This window comes from Thalia democratica, chromosome 6 (assembly GCF_965202585.1).
Source record: "Thalia democratica chromosome 6, ktThaDemo2.hap1.1, whole genome shotgun sequence".
Classification (NCBI taxonomy): Eukaryota; Metazoa; Chordata; class Thaliacea; order Salpida; family Salpidae; genus Thalia; species Thalia democratica.
Window position 1 is genome coordinate 22,988,452 of NC_139170.1, and position 24,093 is coordinate 23,012,544.

Genomic DNA, 24,093 nt, shown 5'->3' on the forward strand with positions numbered 1-24,093 from the left:
AATAAAACAGTACTACCGTTTTATAGACAATGGTGAATATAAAACTAATAGTATTACAACAAACAACTTTTTATTTAGATAGTTTTATTAAATATAATTTTTGTTACAGAAAGTATTTTAATTGCTTGTTTATTTGATAAAAGTATTACATTAAAAAAAATAATTTAGGAAAAATAGTTTGTTCTTTAAACATTTTATTTTTTTATTTTGTTTTTGACTAAGGTTTGTTTCAAAAGAAATATTTTTTGACTCATCAATAATACTATTTCTTTAAGATGAGAAGTTTGTTTCTTATAAGTTAGGTTTTTATACTTACTTTAAGTTTTGTTTTCAATTGTTTTTAATCTGTATTTCATCAATAACAGTATCTATTTATTAAAATAATTTACATCAAACATTTTCTTACTAAGATAGTTTTTAATTTAAGATTTATATCAGAAAAGTTTTTATTTTCATTTAATTTAAAATAACTTTTACATACAAAAGTATCATTATAATGTATTAAAAATATTCTAGCTTTTCACAAACTAATTTTATACACAGTTTTGAATTACAACGTATAATATATTTTGTCACTATTTTTACTTAGTTGCATAAATGTGTTTTAGTTCTATTTGTTTATTAAAAGTTTATTGAGGACGGACTGTAAATCTGAAAACGTTTTAAACTATGTGTTGTGCAATAAAAATTTATAGATTTTTAAAATTATCTTTTGATTTTATGAGTTTTTTAATTAAAAAAAATATTTAATATGGTTTTACAGTATCTTTGAATTTTGTTATACTATTTCAGACAGTTTTTTTACTTAAAATTTATTTTTAAACTAAAAATGTACCAAAAAACTTGTTTTTTAAAACCTTGAAGAAATTTACAAAAAATCATTTGGTAACCCTGTTAATATAACTAATTGTTTTTAAAAATGTTTTACTTGAGTTTCATGTACAAAGTATACTATTTATAGCAAAACACTAATTAGGCATAATTGAACATTAAAGACAATATGGGACCTGTTAGCTTTTTGCTTATTTTTTTTTTACAAGTCGTTTTACTCTTATATGATCTTGTTATAAACCTAATTGTCGATTCAATTCACCGAGAAAATGTTGTTGAGCTTGTGCTTTTTATGTTAGTTTATATTGTTTATGTACAACTGTAATTTTAAGTTTAATAAGAAAATTATTTTAAAAAGTAGTGTATGAATTACAAAAAAAAATTAGCGCTTGTTTTCTAATATATATTACATAGTTTAAAACTTTTGGAGAAAGTTTAAGTTATATTAGCTATATAATAATTTGCAAGTTTTTTTTCTGGAAAGAATTAGTTATAAGTGAATTATTATTATTTTATTTTCGTGGTAGCTTTCTGAAAAATTAAAATACAATTAACTTTCAAAACTAACATTTTGATGAAAATTAATTTAACATTTTTATAATGACTTTCTAATTTGTTTGGGTAATCTATATATACTCCTATAATCTTAGTTTGAAATTTTAAATATATTAGTGTGTATTAGTTTTAGATATTAAGTTTATAAATTTTTAGAGTGCAAGATATTTCAATTGTTTTTCAAATTATCATCTTGTTTTTGGAAGTTTTCAATACATCAACTTTTCAAGCAGGACTAGTATCTGAAGTTTTCAGACAATTTCGCCAAACTCTTTTAGTTTTAGCTGTCTACTTGCTTTTAAGTATATCTTTACATGCTTGGACAATGACTTTAATGTAAGTTGAAGTATTATTACTTAATTATTTTTAATTAGTTTTAAATAAAAAATAAATTTTGATCAATTGAAATAGTGTAATGTGCACTAATGAAAATACTAAATTTCTATCGTTTAGTTAAATATTGTAAATACCACATTTGAATTTATTTTTAAAAGGTCTTACACTTAATTTATTGGAAAATTTGAAACATGGTGAGTTTTATATGTTTTGTAATTTGAATTATATTTTGTAGATTGTCATAGTTTGTATGGCCTTTTTTTGATAATTTATACTAGGAATAAAACTAACCTTTATGTGTAAATAAGTTAAATAATATTTTTTTAATCTATAAAAACTGACTTACAGTTTGTAGTTCAAACTTTCATATAAGATCAAATGTTGTTTTCACTAAAAAAAATGGTGGGCAACCCCCCCTATGCCCTTAACAGGGTTGCCACTTTACCTGAAAACCTGGAATTTGACAATTTAGGCAAAAATATGTGAATTTGATCAAAAAATTTTTAATAATTTTAACATTTTCGGTAGTTAAATTTCGATTTGACACAAAAAACCTATCATATATACAATATTTTTTTGTCATCGTCAAAAAGTTTTTTATTAAAAAACACATTTAAAGTAACTTTACAGTATCTTTTCAATGTTTTTATACTATTTTACATAGTTTCTTATATAGAAATTAATTTAAAACTAAAAATAGACCTAAAAATGTGTATTTCTAAAAACCTGGAAGAAATTTGGAAAACCTGGAAAAAAAAGTTTAAAAACGAGTGGCAACCCTAGCTTAAGTAAAATAATTAATTATTGCTTTAGAAAAGAGCAGTCGGGTCTTTGGATTAAAAAGATCTTGTACAGAAGTTTTAAATAAATTTTAACATACGAATTTGAGTTAAATATGAATCTAAAATTGAAAAACATAAAAAAAGAAGGTACTCAACTATATATTTTTCTTTTTCCTTGTGCTCAGTATAAACCTGCTGATCCTCTCGCTGATCTGTTAGGCGTAGTAGTTAAAAAAAGCACGGGTTATCTGTGATTTAAATACATGTTTCCAATTAAACTTTGAACTTAACACATAAAGGAACAATAAAGGAACATGAAAAATATATAGTTGAGTAGAAGATAAAATTAATGTTAGAGAATAAAAAGTGACATGTATAAAAAAGTATAAAATCTAAATAAATAAAATTTGTGTATTAACTTAGGTTATACAACTATATTAATATATATAAGAAGAGAGTGTGTGTTTATGTTAAAGAGAAAGGAAATGTGACAAAGCGCTAAGGTTTTATTTGAAAAAGAACTGTCGGTTGTGTACAGTTTTTTGAAATACCACCCCTCTGGTTTGGTAATAGTCTACTATATACTGCTACGATTGGCATTCGTTCAAGGTTGCAAATCTTACTCGCGCCACCGATGTCGTTGTTGGTGGTGAAGAATACTACATTTAATTTCTGGTTTGGTACCATACCTGTCAAAATACTGCCAAACGAAATCTGACAATATTGTGATGTTCTTTTTATTTACATGCTTAAAAGTATACTTATGCCCAGTGTACCTATCTTCAAAATGACCTCTTTTCAAACCAACGTTACTTTCATCTTTATTATTATCGTTTTTATTTTTATCATCATTAAAATTACATTTAACGTCACCTTATACACGACATTTTAATTTGAGCAGTTCCCTGATAACAATGAAAATAATTTGTAACTGTCGTAATTCAAATAAAGTAAATTGCCCGTTACATGGTTACTGCTCAATTAAAAATGTCGTCTATTAAGGTGCGTGTTAAATGTAATTTTAGTATGATAATAATAAAAATAATAATGATAGTTTTTAATAATAATAAAGTTACGTCGGTCGGAAAGGAGATCATTTCAAAGATAGGTACACTGGGCATAAGTATGCTTTTAAGCATGTAAATAAAGAGAACATCACAAGATTGTCAGATTTCGTTAGGCAGTATTTTGACAGGTATGGTACCAAACCAGAATGAAAACATCGGTGGCGCGAGTTAGATCTTCAGCCTTGAACGAATGCCAATCGTAGCAGAAGAAAGTAAACCATTACTTAACAAAAGACATGTCATTTCAATTAAATGTATACACAACCGACGGTTCTTCTCTAAATAACACCTTAGCGCTTTCTCACATTTACAGAGCTCCTTTGAAGTGTGTTAACTTGTTAACACTCAGAAACATGTGTTATTTTAATAAAACAGGGTACTGTTTAAATATGTCATTATCATATATACCTGTGAACTTGTTTCGCTAGGATCTTTGTTTACAAAAGCTTAAATTTATATTTTGAAAAGTAATTTTAAATCGTGATGTCATCTTTGAAATCTCCTTGAAAGCTTCTATTCTAATAAACCGTGATTTCAATCAGGTTTAAACAAATATATCAATTTTATAACTGTTCAAAATATAGATTTAATCGTCTGCTAACCAAAGATCCTAGTGAAACAAGTTCACTGGAATATAAATAAAAACAAATTATACGGTAATCTTCCTTTATTTTACCAACATATGTTTCAGTTTGTTAACGAATCAACACACTTCAACTGGGTTCTGTAAAAAAAATAATTACTGTAATGTAAGAATAAAAGCAAAGAATAAAGTAGGTGTGTACATGTTTTCATTAAAATAAAATAGAAGCAATTACTTTATTTTGATTTTAATGAAAACATTACACGCCTACTTTATTCTATGCGGAATGCGGAAGAAGGCTTTAAATATGGAATAAAGCGCTGTGAAATATATTAAAATAAAATAAACAGAGATGAAAATTAAAAATACAATTTTAGGTAATGATATGAAAAAACTTAATATAAAATTTATATAAATAAAAACAAACTATACAGTAATCTTCCTTTATTGTACCAACATATGTTTCTGTGTATTGACGAATCAACACACTTCAACTGGGTTCTGTAAAAAATAATTACTGTAATGTAAGAATAAAAGCAAAGAATAAAGTAGGCGTGTAATGTTTTCATTAAAATCAAAATAAAGTAATTGCTTCTATTTTATTTTAATGAAAACATGTACACACCTACTTTATTCTTTGCTTTTATTCTTACATTACAGTAATTATTTTTTTTACAGAACCCAGTTGAAGTGTGTTGATTCGTCAACACACAGAAACATATGTTGGTACAATAAAGGAAGATTACTGTATAATTTGTTTTTATTTATATCAATTTTATATTAAGTTTTTTCATATCATTACCTAAAATTGTATTGTTAATTTTTATCTCTGTTTATTTTATTTTAATATATTTCACAGCGCTTTATTCCATATTTAAAGCCTTCTTCCGCATACTTTTTTTTCTAGTTGTATATTTATTAAATATTTAAATATTTTTTTCAAGCCTTTTAAAGATGTTTAACATAATGTGACGCACCTTTAATACAACCAAATTTTTGCTTAAATATTATCATGCTTGTGGATATTTGGTTCGGTATTATCGATATTTTCTCGTTAATAATATTCACAATATCTGTAGTTTTATAACTTCGTTTTTAATTTGTTTTACTATAATTAATTTTATCTTTAGCAAATTATTATCGAAAAATTGTACTATTGTTCTTGATAAAACCTTAAATTTAAATTTTCACCCAGTTTTGATTCTTTTTTACTTAAAATACTGTTTGTCTATCGTAAATATATCTGAGATATAGATTATTTTAAATAACTCTGAATGCTCTTCAATTTGACGTTAATCTTTTACAAACTCCGTAGAGCTGTTATGAGACGCGAAACGACGTAAGCCAATTAAGCATTACATGCATAACCGTTTGTTTTGATTTTTCTATGAGCATTGCTTGTTATTATTTCTAGGATTAAAAGGCTTATAACGGTAGATTTTATATTTACGATATAAAAGTTTAATTGCAGATGGACAGAACCGTATGGATTTTTGTTCGAGATCGGAGGTTTCTATGCACTATTTTTAATTCATAGATTGTGTGCCATATTCTATTATTATTATTATAAAAGAAGTGCAATGAGAATAGTTGATCCAAGGTTCTACAAGGTCCAGCAATTGTCGGTAAATAGCAAATCTTAGATTCAAAGACTTTTCATAGTGTATTTTTCTTCTTTTTTAATCAAAGCACAATTTTTTTTAATACCTTTAATTTTTTATGTTTATTAAATAACTCTTCAATTTTATGCAACTTGCCAAATTCTTTAACAAACAAGTTTATTTTTTATGCATTTTCATTGTGTTCTATATAGTTTAGTAATCATTTTTATGCATCTATTAATTTTCAATAAAGAATTTAAAACAATAGTATTTTCTCTAAAACTTAAATCATTAGTATTTTCACGGATTATTCAAAAAGTTATACCTCAGAATTTATTATAGACGAAGTATTTTATGTATGAGTTTTACTTTTTTAATTAGTTATATACTTAATCATAACTTAAATTGATAACTACGAAGGATAAGCTTCAAAATTTAAAAAACAGCAAAATAAGGTTTATTTCTAAAGTTTTAAATCATAAATACGTGAATAGGTGTCAAAAATGCACGAATGGATACTTTTGCAGTGGTTGGAACTTTTTTAATTTTTATTAACTTCTTTTTAGTATCTTTTTTATCTATTATAAGTACCTTTTTTTCTTAATGTTTGTTTATATATTTATTAACAGTATTTTTTTTAATATCGCTGTTGCCCTTCACCCTTGGCGGTAGTTTTTTTTATTTTACCCTCGTGCCAAATTGACCTTTCGTGCAAAAGTGACCCGACTCCTAAATATGTAATATATATTTTATCAGGATTTTTGAAATTTTAAGTTAAAATTAGTTTAAAAGTTTTCAATCAAATAAATGTATGTTGCCCTTAATCATTAATGTATATAAAAATCCGGATGTAAGTCGAATTAATTGAAATTTTATCATATAGACTTAAAATTAAATTTTGATTGCTTTAAGATGTATCAAAGCATGTAAAGCTTTTTTGGACAATAATGAAAATTACTAAGGTATCCTTTATTTTTTAAAAGTTATGATGATCATACTCTCTATCTAATTCCACAGTTTTTCTTTTGGTTTATTAGCAGTTTTTTTGTATTACAAACATAATTTAATGTTTTAATAATTAACATTAATTTAATAAATGTTACGTCATAATAAATTTAACAAATTGGTCAATAATTTATACAGCTTAAAAACATGAAGTATTAAGCTTGCAAGTGTATGTAATTGTAATGTGAGTGTTGTGAAATAAATTAGTACATAAGTAGACAGAGTTATTTAAAGTAGAATCGTCGGTTGTGGGGACAAGTATTCGATAAATCTTGCCGCTTATATAATATTATGACGTAACATTTCTGCACAACTCAATTTAATTTTCATTTTAAAAACTTGCCTATCTTAGAGCTTTTTGAGGTTAGTGCCTACTTTTATTTAATTTGTATTTCTTGTAGACAATTTTATGTTTTTATCCCAAACTTTGTTTTTAAACCATAAAGTTCATTTATAGTTACTACCTACATAAACACTATACATAATTATACATGAATTTCTGCTTTTTTTCTAATGTGTGTTAATACTTTATAGACTCCGTAGATCTGTTCTTAAATTTATTTGAGAGCAGTGAAACGCCGTTAGTTGAAATAAAGTTTTAGCACAAGAACATCTGTGGTATTTATTCCGATAAGCTTAGCTTGTCAGGATCTCCAGGATTTAACGCCTTTTAACGTTACATCTTATAATAATAGTTTTAATAGTAACATTAAAGGACCTGGTGTACAATACGACCTTAGGTTATTGAGTCATAAACCAGTTGCACCAATTAACTATCTTGAGCAAAACAAAATATATTTAACAGTTAAAAACTGAAAAAAAAGAAAAACTAAACTAAATGTGACAATTAATTTAGTACTAATTTTACAAGAAATAACTAATACTTGGATGATAACTAAATATGTTTCAAAAAATAAAAACTTAGTCATGTTTTTAGAAAACTTTTACTAATTTCTAAAAAGATAGCTAATATATAGATTTAAAAAAACATACGTTGAACTGAATTAAAAATAATAAAAGGTATTAACATTCTTTTTAAGTTCAAATTAGTATCTAGGTACTAAAATTACACTTATAGCGAAAAAACAAACGATCACAAAAAAGTTTTTAAATGTTTGTTAATTACCTTAAAAAAATGGCAACACAAATAGACAAAAGTGTTTTTAATTTTAGTTTTTATCAGTAGCTACAGCTACAATTTAATGATTCAAATTTTTAATAATTTTATATGACTAAAAAATATCTAATTAGGAAACAAAACGTATCTAAAAATAAAATATCAACCATGTTAAACTTGTTTAGTTTTGAAAGAAATATTTAAAAATGTTAATACTTAATTTATAGACTTATAAAAGTTGTTTCTTATCAGATTAATTTTTTTTTTATTGTAGAAAAATATCAGAAGAACTCACTCTCCCCTCTGCAACGATAAACGTTTTCTGAATGTCAAGCGAGTGAGTTTGAGCTCATCAGGTGTTATTTCACCTGCCATATCTTTAATTTTACTAAGAAAAAATTTACCTTTTTATTTAAAATAAAACTAAATCTGTCTATAAACTAAAAAAAAATTAACCAACCTAAATAAAAACTAAAGTAAAGACTAATCCTAAAACTTTATTGAAAAAACCCTTGTGACACGTCATTTGGCAAACACTCACAAGGTTAAAGTCTCAACACCAAAAACCACAAAGTGTAGGAAAACGATGAAGCTCAAATCCCCAAGTAAGTATCTGCCGACGCTACAACAAAAAACACATCAACAATCCAATCATGTGATCACTGCCACCAGTGCGAGCTCACAATAAGCTGTTGCAAACTCAAAAAAAAAACAATATCTAATTAAAAGCATTAAGTTCTTTAAAAAATAAACTAGAATAAATAAATACTGTAAGTTGAAAAAAATATACTGTTTATATTTAAAAATATAAAAATAAATGTGCAGTTAAGGAGCGACAGGGGGGCCATGAGGTCATAATTTGAAGCTTACACTAGATATTCTGGAGTTGTTGATGAAGAGCAAAAAAAAAACTTAGGTATTTTAATAGTAGTTTCTTGAGTAGTCTTGTTGAAGGGGGCCATAGCTTTTTTTACTTCTTTAAAAGGGCCCTATTGAAAAAAAGTTTAGGAAACCCTGGATTACATACATATATTAAGTAATCTGATGCTCGATAACCAAAGAGTGTTTATATACATCAGGTTATTCGACTATAAATTCAAGTGTAGATTTCTTTATCGTGTTCTATAGACTAAACTGTTGAAAAGGAATTACAAAAAATGATTTAGCAAACGCTTTTGTCGTTATCTAAAATAAGAATACGTTTTTATAATTTAAAAAACCTTACGAGCAAGTATTTAAGAGTAGCAGTTAACACTACATTGAAATACGAACATATTTATACCGGTATTAATATTAAGAAAAGAAGAAGGAAAAGCGTGCAGTTTATTAAAGATTACAAATCACTTCCTCTTTAAAAGCTATTATTTGCCAAAAATTCTTGAAGTAAGTGAATAAATGTTTTCTCAAAACTAAACCCTTAAGAAAAATTTTTAAATAAAACCACTATCAAGTTTAGTTACTCATGTATGCAAAAATTAGAGTCTCTAAAGTATCCAATTTAAACCGTATAAAACTGAAAAAATTGACAACAAAAAAAAAGCAAACTTCTGTTAACCAAATAAATATTGTACTTTTTAGGTAGGAACGGGTCTGTATTGTACAAAGGGTCACTTTTGCACGAAGAGTCACTTTCGCACAGAGGGTAAATTTTCAACGATTAATACATCGTAAAATATGTTAATACTAGTGATGTACCGGACTCACTATCCGGGTCTGGGTCCGGCCGGATATTGCCATTTTTGTCTGATATCCGGATCCGGCCGGACTCTAATTTGAAAAAAAAGTCCGGATCCGGTTCCGGCCGGATTCTAATTTGAAAAAAAAGTCCGGATCTAGTTAGTAAAAAAGTGCATACTGAAAAGTATTTTTTTCAAAAACAAACCCTGTGAAAATTAATAAGATTCATTTTTGTCAGTTAAAATTAAACACCTACCGTGATTTGCTCATTTTGTACACGTGACTAATTTACATTTGTTTACGTTTAAACTATAAATACACATTTCATGAAATGCAACTCTTTACATATGTTGTAAAATTGAAAACTTTGGAATGAATACTTGCATTATTTATTGTTTAAAGTCGAGCTCAGAGAATATTTAGAGTTAATACGGTTGAATGTACGAGCCAATGAGAATCATATGACGAAATGTTTCAAACTAAATACTGATGCAACAAAACATCAGAACATGACAGGCAGTTTATATGTAAGCAGTTAGTTAGTTTGGTGTGTAGCTTGAAGCAACAAAATATCTTGAACGTTTTTGTGAATGCTTATTGTAAGTAGTGGTGTTTTGTCTTAAAAGTGAATATTTCAACAGGTGTTTAATTGTTTAAATATTTAAGCCAGGTTTATAGTTTAATAGTTTATTAAAAATTTTACAGTTTCTTGTTTACTAAAAGTTTTATTTAATTTTTAGTTTTAAGTCTTTTGATATAGATATAAATAGCTTCCAGTTTTAAAAGTGTTACCAAAGTAATTAATAATTTTGTATATGCTAGTATTTCTTGTTGTGTTTTATATAAAAGATTCATCACTCAAAACTGTCGTGTCTGATTATAGAAAATAGTCTCAGTTAGAATTTAGTATTTGTTAGATATTAATTAAATAAGGTGGGATTTAATTATGATGGGTAGTACTAATAAGTTAAGTGTACCACAATCAGTCCACAACTTTACTACCAAATTGTCAACCTTTGCTAGCTGTTCTACTGATTATTAGATTAAAGTAATTTTTCAGTTTTTAAAAACCTCATTCTGACTCAGGCTTGTTTATACTCACTCTAGCTAGTTTTATTGACTTAAACAGTGGCAACCCTGCTAGTTTCAAAATTTTTGGGAATTTTAGAAAATCTTTGACTGCCTCAGGCTAGTTCAGTTTTTTTATAAAAACTCAGGCTAGTTTTCTTTTAGATTTTGAATGAGTTTGAGCTGATCCAGTTTTCAATATTTTGTAATTTTCTAGTGTATTTTGTTCATGAACTTGATTTCAGATTTTTAATTGTAAATAACATCTAAACTTGTAAACATTGTGGCTAGCTGTTCTACCTATTATTAGATTAAAGTTCTTTTTTTCAGTTTTTAAAAACCTCATTCTGACTCAGGCTAGTTTATTCTAGTGATGTACCGGACTCACTATCCGGGTCCGGCCGGATATTGCCATTTTTGTCTGATATCCGGATCCGGCCGGATTCTAATTTGAAAAAAAAGTCCGGATCCGGTTCCGGCCGGACTCTAATTTGAAAAAAAAAGTCCGGGTCCGGTTCCGGCCGGATTCTAATTTAAAAAAAAAGTCTGGATCCGGTTCTGGCCGGATTCTAGTTTGAAAAAAAAGTCCGGATCCGGGTCCGGTACATCACTAGTTAATACTGATTTTAATCAGATGTAAGATACAGTTATAAAAGTTTATCATATATTATTTTGTACTATTATTAAACTAATTTATACTACTATTACATTTAATTAGAATTTCTATCTTATTTGCGTTATAATAAGGTGATTTCATTAATGTATTTAAAAAAAAAAAAATTTAAATACTTTTAATTGAAAACTAGGTGAATTCAAAACTCGTTTTTTTTTTCTTGGTAAATTGAAACTAACGTTTTTTAATTTAATATTCAGTATAATTATAATACCAGGTCCAAACATCTACATAAATAGGGTGAACGACTATTCTAATTCAGACAATTCAAGTTCTTTTTTTTAACCACCACAACTATAAATGTAGTTTACTTATTGATATCTATAAGCCTTTTTTTTGCAAAATTTTAAATATTTTTTAGATATAGTTAAACAAAATATGTTATATTATAATTTTATAATTATACAACATCTTAAAAAAAGGTTGAAAAAAAAAAGCTTGTAGTTGTTAATAAAACCTACACACCTACTTTTTATCTTTTTAAATATGTTCATACTTTAAGATATGGTCTCTTAAATCCTTTATTAAAGAATTTTAATTATCATGTACCACATATTTACTATAACAAATAAATTTTAGTTAATTTTTTTTATGACGAAAATTGTACAATAAATGTAAAACTTTTTAAATGTTTACAAAATTATGGTGAATAAAATTCAAAATTTTAATACTACACTTAACTAAAACTGTAAAATAACAAAAATAATAATTTATATGTTTTATATTATTTCTTTAGTTTTTTCTTTTAATTGTAAAAGATTTTGTTCACGTAAAATATACATACAAATTAAAAACTGTATTCGGTTTAAGAAATTATTACTTTAAAAATAAATTACGAAAACTAGTGGATTAAAAATTTTTAAGTTTAAAGCTTCCTAGATATTAATTAGTTTTTTAATTGAAATAAACACTAGAAAACGTTTAAATGACCCTTTATAAGCCTTTATGAGAATAGAAGACAATATTTGATAACAGTAGCAATTTAAAAACTTAACAAAACATCCTTAACAGAACGCTTTTAGAAAAGTAATGATAGAAAATTGTAAATTAGTAGTTTTAGTGTTAAAACTGACAAAAAAATATCTTTTACTTATAACAAAGATAAAAACACCGTATAGCGACTTAATTATAACCCACTTTTTTTACATGTGACAAAAAAAATTCAAACACCGAAATTAAGCAGATTTATTTAAAATAGTTGATTTGCATAAAAGTAGTAAACATATAAATTACAGTTTCTTAATTTAAAACAAACAATTTTTTTATTCAAATCAAAAATAGTACAACAAATTTTCGTTAGTTTGTTACAATTGAACAAAATAGAGAATATTCAGTACTTATATTACTTTATAATTACGTCAGATATTAGTTAATCAAGCAAAAAACAAAACAAAACAGTAATTAAAATGAAATAATCTGAACAAGGATGATTATGTTTCTAAAGTGTTAAAAATAATAAAAAATGACACGAAGTTTAAAGAATTAGAACCTGAGAAAGACAATTTAAGACAAATAAGTTGGAAAAATAAATTTGAATAGTACTATAAATGCTTGTTAAAATTTTTCAACATATTTTATTAAAGACTTTTTCGAATTTGTGGATGAATTGAAATTGAAACATCAAAAAGCTAATGTTACTATTCTTTGCTATTTAGATGTAAAGAGCTTATTTACGTTCTTCTGAAAGAGGTGATTGTTATTTGTGCTGATACACTAAATACTTTAATTACTTTTTTATTAAGTTTTTTGCTTGATTAACCGATATTTGTTATTATTTGAAGTATAGGCTGTCTTAGTTGTTTTATTTATATCAATTGAATATCAAAACAGAAGCAAAAATTTGTTAGTTTGAAAAGATAAAAAAAGCTTCATTCTGATTGGCTTAACGAAAAAAATCCGAGTTTTGAATCCACCCTGTGTAAAAATGACTCCGTGCAAAATTGACGACTCGTGCAAAACTGATGCCGTGTAAAATTTAATCATGTGCGAAAGTGACCTTTTGTGCATTTCTGACACCTACCCTTTAGGGTATAAGGTTTTTTCATCTTGGGCTAATAATTGAACTAGATGTAAAAGTTAGTACCTTTTAGTTGCAAACAAAATTTATCTTTCATTTCTGTTATACATTTTCAATTTTAAACGATTAAATAGATTAATTTTAACTTCTAGTTCTGTTTTTTGCCTAGAAGTAAAAGACCTTATACCAAACAAATACAATAGTGTTTACAATAGTGTGTTTTACATGCTTAAATGTTGTTGCTCAAACAGCTATATAGATCAAAAAAGATGCACTTATTGAAAAAATTTAAGGAAAATATACCGACACGTGTTCTAAATTATACTAACAAACAGCCAAAGTCTCTTAGTATTGCTATTAAGTATGCTGTGTATGCATTTTCGATAGGTGAACATTTTGTAAAGGACGCTATGTATGCAAAAAATCACAGTGAATATAGTTTTAGTATATTAAGAAAATATAATGATGTGCTTGATTTAATTTAGAATGAAGCTGTATTTACTCATATTTACAAGCCAAACTTATGCAAACAAAAAGAGTTTGATTATATAGTTTTTTTTAGTTAAGCAGTCTTAATTGAATTTTTTAATTTAGTTCTCTTACTTATTTTGTTGATTAATTATTTAGAATTTATTAAACAATATAGATTATTTTCAATTTTATTAAAATTGTGTAAAAATTTTAATAATTTATTTCTTTTTGCAACTTTACAAACACTAATGAAAATTGTCGGGATATTTCATTAAAGACATAATTTGTAACAATTAATGGCATTAAATACAAAACCGTATTTTTACAACATGATATTTAAAATTTTCTTTGTGATATCTATGATTTTTAGTTAAATAATACTAACAGAAGAATTAATAAGATTCGATTTTTTTAATGATATAAATTATTTAAGGCTTTAGTAAGGTTTTTTGATTATAATGAGCTCCAGCTTATTTAGCATGTTTTGAAAATTACTAAAAACGACCTATATACTTTAATGTTATAAATTACATTTTGAATAATTTTTGCTTACCTACTCAAAATTTAAGAAATAAATTATATCTATTGCCAATTTAGTTAAAAGTAACTTTGAGTAGTTTATTGTTAAAAGTTGTTTGTAGAATAAATTATTTTGCATAAAGATTTTATAACTTATCGTATTTCAAATAAAAAATACTTTATTTAACGTCCTGGACTAGACCTTAAAAGATGTCCTAGTGGTGTGCGACTCGATAACCGAAAGGTTTTTCGTGTACCAGGTTCTAGGACCAAGTTTTTTGAGCTTTTCTGTTTTATTTTAGAATAGTGAGTAAATCATAGTGTTTTAAGTGCATATAACTCATTCTAAATAAGGGTAAAATCAAGCAATCAAAAGGTTATTAAAGTTCATTATAAGTTTTAATATAAGATTAATAAAAATATATAAAAAACTTATAACATTTTTCCTATATGAGTCGACTAACAGTTTTTAATCTTCCAACTTTTAACTGTTACAATTTTCAATACCGACAATAGAGAACCCTTTTGTCACTAAACTCATTTAAGCTAGCTTTTAAGGCTTAGCTGTTTTTTGAAATTCTATAATTTAATAATCACCTACTAATTATTATAAATTTCGCAAAAGTTGAAGTAACTACAAAAAAGCAATCTAAATTTAAAACCAATACTAATTAAAAACAAATGGAACATTTAAGTCTATTAAGAGTTACTTTTGGTCTTACCAGGTTCCACTTACTTAAACATGTTGGGCTTAAGTTTCGTAATTAGTAAAGCCTTAGCAGATAAACAACTATTGTACGAAGTACTTAAATATTTATTTTAAAGTATTGAAAAAAATATGGATAAATTCTCATAATAATAAAAAATTCTAAATTTTTAAAGTCTGTAATATCAATTTGAGTTCTGAGCTTTTTAAAACAACTAATTGCTGCCCGTACTCAACAATAAATTGAAATTATGGGGACAGGGTAAGGAAATAATTGAATTCTGAACCCTAGCTAAAATATTTAATAAATTTATAAAACTTTATTTTTGCAATGGACCGGTTTATCAATTGAAAAATTGTAGTATTCCATAAAAAAAACGATATCTTTTTTGTAAACAAACAAAAACTGTATAGGCCTCTAAAATGTTGAATTTAAATTTATGTTTATGCTATGTAAACAATACTGACTATAACAAAACACTGAAAATTTACATTAGTGTTTTAAGTGTTAAAAATTTGCTTATAGTTAAGTTTATGAATTCTTGTTTTTTTTTAATAGCCAAATCACTAGAAAAATTAGTATGTAACTTTTAATTTTGTCATAAAAATTGATTAATATTTTTTTTTGTTTTTGTTATTCATATTGGAAACTTATATTTCTAACTAAAAAAGTAATATATAATATAATACAAAATATTTTTTTTTCAAGAAAATATAATTTTAACATTTTATATATTTTGTATTGTTTGAAAAATTTTGTATTTTTTTACAAGATTTAAAACTTAAAAGAAGTAAAAGTATCAGCAGCAAAATAGAAGACTATATAACAGAGTTAATCTTAACTTTTTTTTGTAAAATATAGGAAATAAATATATAGGTAGTAAAACAGTTGTTAAGTTGGTCTTTTTAGGTTAAAGTATTTGTTATAAGGCTCATTAAATGTTTTTTTTAGTAATAGTAATATTATTTTCAGGGTTGCCACTTTACCTGGAAACATGGAAAAACCTGGAGTTTGTAAATTTAGGGGAAAAAAAAACCTGAAAAACCTTTAATTAAAGAAATTTTGAAAAAAACCTGGAAAAACATTGAATTTTAAGCATAAAACCTGGAATTTTATACAGTTTGAACATGTTCAGTAGTAAAATTTAAATTTGACACAAAAAATCTATTTCTTAGAGAGAATTTTTTTTTCATCATCAGAAATAAAAATAAAAAGATTTAAAGTAGCTCTACAGGATTTTTTTAATTTTTTTATATTGTTTAACATAGCTATCTTACCTTAAATTTAATTTAAAAAAAAAATAGACCCAAAAATATGTACTTTTAAAGATCTGGAAGAAATTTGGAAAAAAAATTAAAAAATTAGTAATAACCCTGTATTTTGGTATCAGTTATTACACAGTTTAATTATGTGGTTTTTAGTTCTTGCACAGTAAACTCAGTTGCTTTATATTTGAGTTTCTTAATTTTACCATGTTTTTTGGTTTCTGCCTTTGACTGGTTAAATATCAAAAATAATTTGATTTTTGTAAAACAGTAAAAAGCAATTTATACCTTAGTTCAAACCCTACAAAATAAGATTATTTACTAAATTTGTTTTATATATTTTTTGTAACAGGTTTCTTTTTTAAAAGCTATGACACAAGAAGTTTTTCTTTAATTAGTAAATTGAAACATTTGCCAGAAGATGAGTTTAAAAAACTTTTCTTTAGCGAATTTTCCAGATTAAGTTTGAGGCCACTTAATGAGTTTAGAAAAAGTGTACACTTTGATGAAACTCATGAAGTTGATAAAACAGCCTTAGAATTGCAACTTGGTTTGCCTACAGAGTTAATTCCAATTAAAAACTCTGGAGCAGGGGACTGCCTCTTCAAGGCTATTTCACAGTCACTATATGGTACTGAAGACAATCACCACAACCTAAGGCTACAAGTTTTTATTTGGATGTTGAAAAATAAAGAAACTGTTGTCCAAATCAAAGAGAAGTACAAGTATTTTGTATCAGATTCTGTGTTTTCCTTGACGCTACAAGTTGGAGTACCACAAACTTGGATGGGGGTGGCCCATATTGCTTGCAGTGCAATGGCATTGAAGGTTCACATAAGTACTTTTTATCCCTTTGTTAATGGATTAGAAAACACTACGGCTAAAGTGCTTAACACAATATATAATTGTGAAGCAGTTGGTAGCGAAGTGATCATTAATATTCAATGGTCAAGCATAATTTTTGACAAAACAAAACATTATTGGCAGCCTAATCATTTTGTGAGTTTAGTTGATAAAACTAAAAAAAATTATAAATTTAATATTAATAGCCATGGAGTTATATTACTTGACAATGATGAAAATGATAGTGATGAATTTGTAAATGATAGTGATGGTAAAAAAAACATTTGTAAGGAAGCTAAAATAAAACCTTCTATAGAAACAGTTGATATTAAAAAACAAAATAAAACTAATAAAGCTCCACAATCTTTTCAAAGTTATGATTCTGATGAAAATGATTTTGTAAATAATGCTGATTATGAAGATTATAAAAGTAACTATAGTAAAACAAAAAATAACTTAAAAACTGTTCATGGTCAAAAAAAAAAACAATAAGGGTAATAACATTGAGCAATCAGTTTCAGTTGAAGATACAAAAAACAATGAATTAGAAAACAATTTGGATAATGTCTTTATTAAACCTTACAGAGAATTTAAACGAAACAAGGATATATATGAGTTATTAATTAACTGTGATCAAGTTTTTGATAAAATACCAAACGTTATAAAAAGCAATAAACAATTTGTTGTTGACATGAACAATTATTATTTTCCAAATAGCAAAAGACCTTTTAAATTTTATGATGATTGCGGGGAGTGGGATTATAAAACTAAAAACTATAAAACATTGTATTACTTAAAATCAAATTTTTCTCAAGTTTATAAAAAAGATTGTTTTTTTTTCAAAAAGTCTTAATCCTGCTCTGTAGAAACTCTAATAAAAATACCAGATGAAATAAAAGAACCTGGCATAGTTAAATTTTTATGGTATAAAACAAAACATAAACTTGATGAAAAATTTTTTAGAATAGTTACAGTTATAGTTTCAAATAAAATCGAAAGAGCTTTGTTTCAGTACATAGGTAAACAACCCATGAAATGTAAAAAAATAAGAGTTGATCCAATGTCAATTATAAAAGTTAAAGATGACATAAATGTAAAAAGTAAAAAAATAAAGAATACTGTTGATGATCCTATTGTATCAACTAAAACTATCAAAAATACTAAATATAGAGTAAATAATAAGCACAAAGAGTTTAAAGAAAAAAATATTGCTAATGACTTGGAAAACTGTTTTGAAAAAGTTGGTGATGGATTTGTTCAATATATAAAAAAATTTAATAACCCGGAGTTTAATAATGTACATGATAACTTGTCTTCGTTTGTACTTTTTACAGAAGACCAATTTCTTGACATGATCACATGTTCAAAAGATCTTGGATCGGTTTTAAGTGTAGACAGGACTTTCAACTTAGGAGCACATTTTCTTACAGCTATTACTTTCAAAAACAACAAAGTTACTTTCAAAAATAATAAATCTAACCCTGTGTTTCTAGGTCCATGTTTTCTGCATAAAAAATCTAAGCAAGAGGACTACGATCATTTTTTCAATTTTGTTAAATCTAAAATACACAGTTATTTCCCTGAGTTTGATTATTCCAAACTATCCTTTGTGACAGATGGGGAACAAGCTCTTATAAATTCAGTCTATAAAATATTCCCAGAAAGTTTGAAATTTAGATGCCATTTACATATAAGTAAAAACATTATATACAATTTAAGAAAATCAAATATTAATTTTTCAGAAAAAGCAAAAATAAAACGACAATTCAATTCTTTAATTCTTTCTGAAAATATCTTTAGCTTCGCAGAAACAAAAATGGATATATTAAGCACTCCAATGGATAAAAAAACAGAAGATAACTTACAAAAACTGATAGAAGAAATTTTTATTTTTGTCAAGCAACCCATATCATCTAAATTCTTTATTATTTATCAAGTATACATTTTTACTACATATCAAAAAAATAGTTACAGATAGGTTAATCATGTTAGTTTTTTACTAATCTGCTAATGTTGTAATACAAGTGTGTTTCGTTATAAATTCTTTATTATTCTTTTTTATTACTTCTTTACACGTTACTTACTTTAACATTAAAAGGGTAGATCTTTAGAAAGCATTAATTAACAGAAACATTTTGTAAAAATAGAAAAAAAATTCATTATACTTGTTAGTGATCTATCTTTTATTCATTAAAATAACAATTTATTAAAAAAACTTTGTTTTTTTTAGTTGTTTAAGTTTATTTTCTTAAGTGTTAGATAAGTAAAATTTAAATTTATTAGCCATAATCTTTCAATTAGTCTAACCACTAATTCTGTTAGTTTACAAAATATTATTTAAATAAATGTAAAAATAAATCAAACTATTGGTTTATGTGTATTCAAGTTATTTTGTTTTTGTTTGTTTATAAATTTAAAAATACAAAAACTATCCATAATATTTATATAAGATTTAGACAGTATTTTATTTTTCATTTAATTTCAGCAACTTAATTGCAGCAACATCTCAATACTACCCATAATTTGAATAAAATCACATCAAATTATGGGCATAATTGATTGAAGCAATTCTACACATAAAATAGTGCCCATAAAATAGTACACATGAGACCAAACTACTACTTCTATAAGTTTACTAAATATAAATTACATCTATACAACTATAAATCAAACTATTGGTTTATGTGTGTTCAATTTTTATTTTTTAATATTGTTATTGAAATCTTAAATGAAAAAAATATCCAAAATATTTATAAAATGCAAAGCCGAACCTCTACAAGTTTACTAAATACAAATTACGTATATACAACTATAAATCAAACAATTTTAGATTTAAATCAAACAGTTTATGTGTGTTCAAGTTTAATTTATAAATTTTGTTTATAAAATCTTAAAAAAAAAAAAAATCAAAATTACTTAAAATATGACTAGCCATTAATTCTGTTAGTATAAAAACAATAAATTACATAAATATACATATAAATCAAACAATTTGTTTAAGTGTATTCAAGTTTTTTTTTTCTTTATTAAAATTACATAAAAAAAACTATCCATATTCTTTTAATAAGTCTAGCCACTACTTTTGTCAGTTTACAAAATATATCTCAAATGATTGTAAAAATAAATCATACTATTGGTTTATGTTTATTCAAGTTATATTTTATTTGTTTGTTTATAAACTTAAAACTACAAAAACTATCCATAATATTCATATAAGGCCTGGACAGTATTTTATTTTTCATTTAATTGCAGCAACTTAATTGCAGCAACATCTAAATACTACACATAATTTTGATGACATCACATCAAATTATGGGTAGAATTGATTGCAGCAATTCTACACATAAAATAGTGCCCATAAAATAGTACACATAAAAAGTCCTACCGAAATAACCTCATTTATATCGTGACGTAATTATTAGATGTAATGAATGTATTTTGTTCATTCGTTAACAACAGTAAAATTCAAATCAGTTATTCTTTCCATTAACGTGAGTTGTTTGTTTATATTATGATTTGTTGTTTTGTTGTGTATTTTAGTTTACTTTACTTATTTTAGACTTAATAATCTTAAATATTATATAGTTTTATAACAGTCGGATTTAATATTAAATATTTTATCTATTATTAACTATTATCTGTAAAAAAAAATATTTTAATGAAAACATGTATACACCCACTCTATTCTATGCTTCTATTCTTTCATTACAGTAATTATTTTTTCACAGAACCCAGTTGAAGTGTGTTGATTAGTTAACACACAGAAACATATGTTGGTACAATAAAGGAAGATTTCTGTACAATTTGTTTTTATTTATATTCCAGTTAAGTTACTTCACTAGGATCTTTTTTAGCAGTCGATTTAACCTATATTTTTGAACAGTTGAACTAGTAGTATAAAGAAATCGAGTCTCTGAAACAAATGTATATTTACAATGTGTAAAAACTGCAATAAAACAAAATATAACGAACTACTGACAGAATGATACAATATAATCTAATTTGGCTGAAAAGCTAAAGTGAAAACATCACTAATTTATAATATGGCGTTAGCCACGCTATAACTAATCAAAACGTAAGCGACAAGAGAAAACTGCGAAAAACACTGTTAAAGTGTTACAGCAAAATTGATTCTAATGGAAGCTGTAGCTTCAAAAATCAAAATCATACAGTTTTATGTTACAAAAATCTACATAACTTGTTGTTACTATTGACTACGTTAAATGTTTGATTTTGATAACAACATAAATGTTTTTGAGTTAAATTGTGATTTTTTATACTTATTTTTAATGAATGTTTTCTAGTTTACACAAGTTGCATGACATAAAGAGTCATAGGGGGTGTGGAGCAAAATAAATTGCCTTGTATACAGTTATCACTCGTACTTCAACATTCCATTTTTGATGTATTAACATAACTGCATATTTTCAGACTAAATTCAATATTATTAGAGGTAGTTTTAATTGCTGTGTTCCCGCTAGGACGTTATCACACGTTACTTCAGATGTTTTAATTTTTTAAGATTCGTAACTTTTTTGAGCTAGCTACGTCCCTGGTGTGGACTAAAATTTTCTTTTCTGTACACAGAAGTAAAAAAGGTGTTGTTGCTGTTTCTAGTAATGTTAATGTTTAAGAAGTGAATTTTACCAAAAACTTCTTCTTCTACGTTAAAAACTATGCATTTGTGCATCTTATTTAGCAAAGTAAAAAAGTTATTGACATTGTTTTTTGAAGTAAAAATGGCTTACTGTTATCTAATGAAAGAAGATTATTTTCATAGTAACCGAAAAAAATGTTAGCAAGAATAGGGCCTAAAGGGCTTCCCATCGCTACGCCGTCAATTTGACGAAACATGAGATTATTAAAACTAAATTGTACATATCCCGTGGCCATACATAGCATATCATTGCAAACAGATCTTGGGAAAGGAGGCGGAAGTAAATCAGAATTGTACAACTGATCTAAACAAATACTTAACACTTAATCAAGTGGAACGTTTGTAAACAAACTTTTAATTTCAAATGATACCATAAAGTTGTTTGGTTAGGAAAGGTTTAAGCTTTTAGTTTATCAACAAAATTAAAAGAATCAGGTACTGAGTGAGTAGTGAATTTTTCTAATACTGATTCTTAAACGGAAATTAAAAAGGTAGATAAATTTGATTGTGGTGATTTAGTCATAGATAAGATAGGTCTAAGTGGAATTTCTTTTTTGTGTGTTTTTGGGAGTCCATACAACTTAGGGCGCTGTGAGCCAATAGGTCTGGTTGATTCATACACTTCTTTTGATATTAGACCTTTTGCAAACCAACTTCTCAGTTTTCTCTGAATGCTGTTTTCAATTTTACTTGTGTGGTCAAATTTATCGATTTGTCCGAGTTTTAAAAATTTTGAACTATCATTTAAAATTACCATCATTTTTTCTATATAATCAGCCTTATTTAAAATTACAATATTTTTTTCTTTGTCTGCTTTACAAAGTACTATGTTTGGATTATCTTTTAATCGTTTTAAAGCTTCATTATACTTATTACGCATTAGTTTATCGGAATGATTAACTTTAAGTGTAGAATACGTTTGAGAAAGATCATTTAGTTTGGATAAACATTGTTCAAATTTAATTTTATTTAGTGCCTTATGGTGCTGTAATTGTTCCGTAAGAATTTCAAATTCAGAAAAAATAAGTTCTCGTTTAAGTTTATTGGGAGGATCGCAAAACTTTAAACCATGCTTTAAGACAAAGTTTTCATCATCGTTGGGTATGTAATTAGAAAGATTATAAATGTGCGTTTTGGCATTTAAACTGCCAAATCTATGTTTTATTAAAAACTTTAAATTTCTTTCATATTTATTATTGATTTTGTCATAGTTGAATTTATCTAAGTTTTTTAAATACCTTAAAAATCTAACAGAATCTAGAACACTAATTTGATCTAAAGCAGGGTTTCCCAAAGTGGGCCATGATAGATACTCAGGGGGCCACGAGCAGCAAAGGGAGAAGAGGGGGGGCCATGAGGCCATAACTTGAAACTTACACTAGATATTCTTGAGTTGCAGATGAAGAGCAAAAAAAAAAGATCTTATGTGTTTTTTATGGTAGTTTAGAAACTTACACTAGATATTCTTGAGTTGCATACGAAGAGCAAAAAAAAAAGTTTTCGGTGTTTTTTATCGTAGTTTATGAGTAATCTTGTTGAAGGGGCCATTGCTTTTTCAAATTTTTTAAAGAGGGCCATTTGCAAAAAAGTTTGGGAAACCCTGATCTAAAGCATATGACAAACTATTTCTATAATTAGTTGAAATTGAACTTGTGCCGAGAACTACCTAGATAATAGGTTCGTAATCCTATCCCAAGCTAGAAACTCCTACCATCTTTCAGTTCTAGAATCTTTGTTTATTAGAAGTCGCAAGCCATAAATTTGCAAACAAAGAGATTTTTACAGTTTAAAACTTTATAATTAGCGTCTTTAGTAGTATTATTGTTGTCGTTTTGTCGTATTTTTAATGTGATTTTTATTTAAATGAGTTTCAGGTAAAAAAAATTCTACTATTTTAAATGTTTTTGTTTTAGAAACTTTGTCTTATAAATCATACTTCAAGTTAGTTAAATACAACTCAATTCTATTTTTCAAAATTATTTTAAACAGACTTTTATACTTTATGACGTAACTATGTTTAGCTAGACTTTTCAAATTAATTGTATATATATAAATTACTTTAAATATTAATAGTTTTTAGCAATATTATTCTAAAAAGAGCTAAACGAAATTAATTAATAAACATTTTTCGAAAATGAGTGAGTAATGTTTAAACCTTTTAATATGCAAAATATAAAGTTTGTTTTAACTTGTTTTTAAATATTACTGTAAATTTTATTTTTCTACAAGCATTGTTGTTTACAATATGACGATTTTTGTATTTTATTTCTTTTTTAAACGTATCAAGAATATGTATTGTATCTGTTGTTTTAAAAAAGT

The 24,093-nt window shown here is 25.8% G+C and overlaps 1 long non-coding RNA gene across 1 annotated transcript; it reads left to right on the forward strand.

Moving 5' to 3' along the window:
• The first annotated feature begins 984 nt into the window (after positions 1-984).
• On the forward strand, positions 985-5,922 carry LOC145838672 (uncharacterized). Its single transcript, XR_014370047.1, has 3 exons — positions 985-1,125; positions 1,543-1,722; positions 5,626-5,922. It is a non-coding gene; the product is annotated as an uncharacterized LOC145838672 (long non-coding RNA).
• Positions 5,923-24,093: the final 18,171 nt, after the last annotated feature.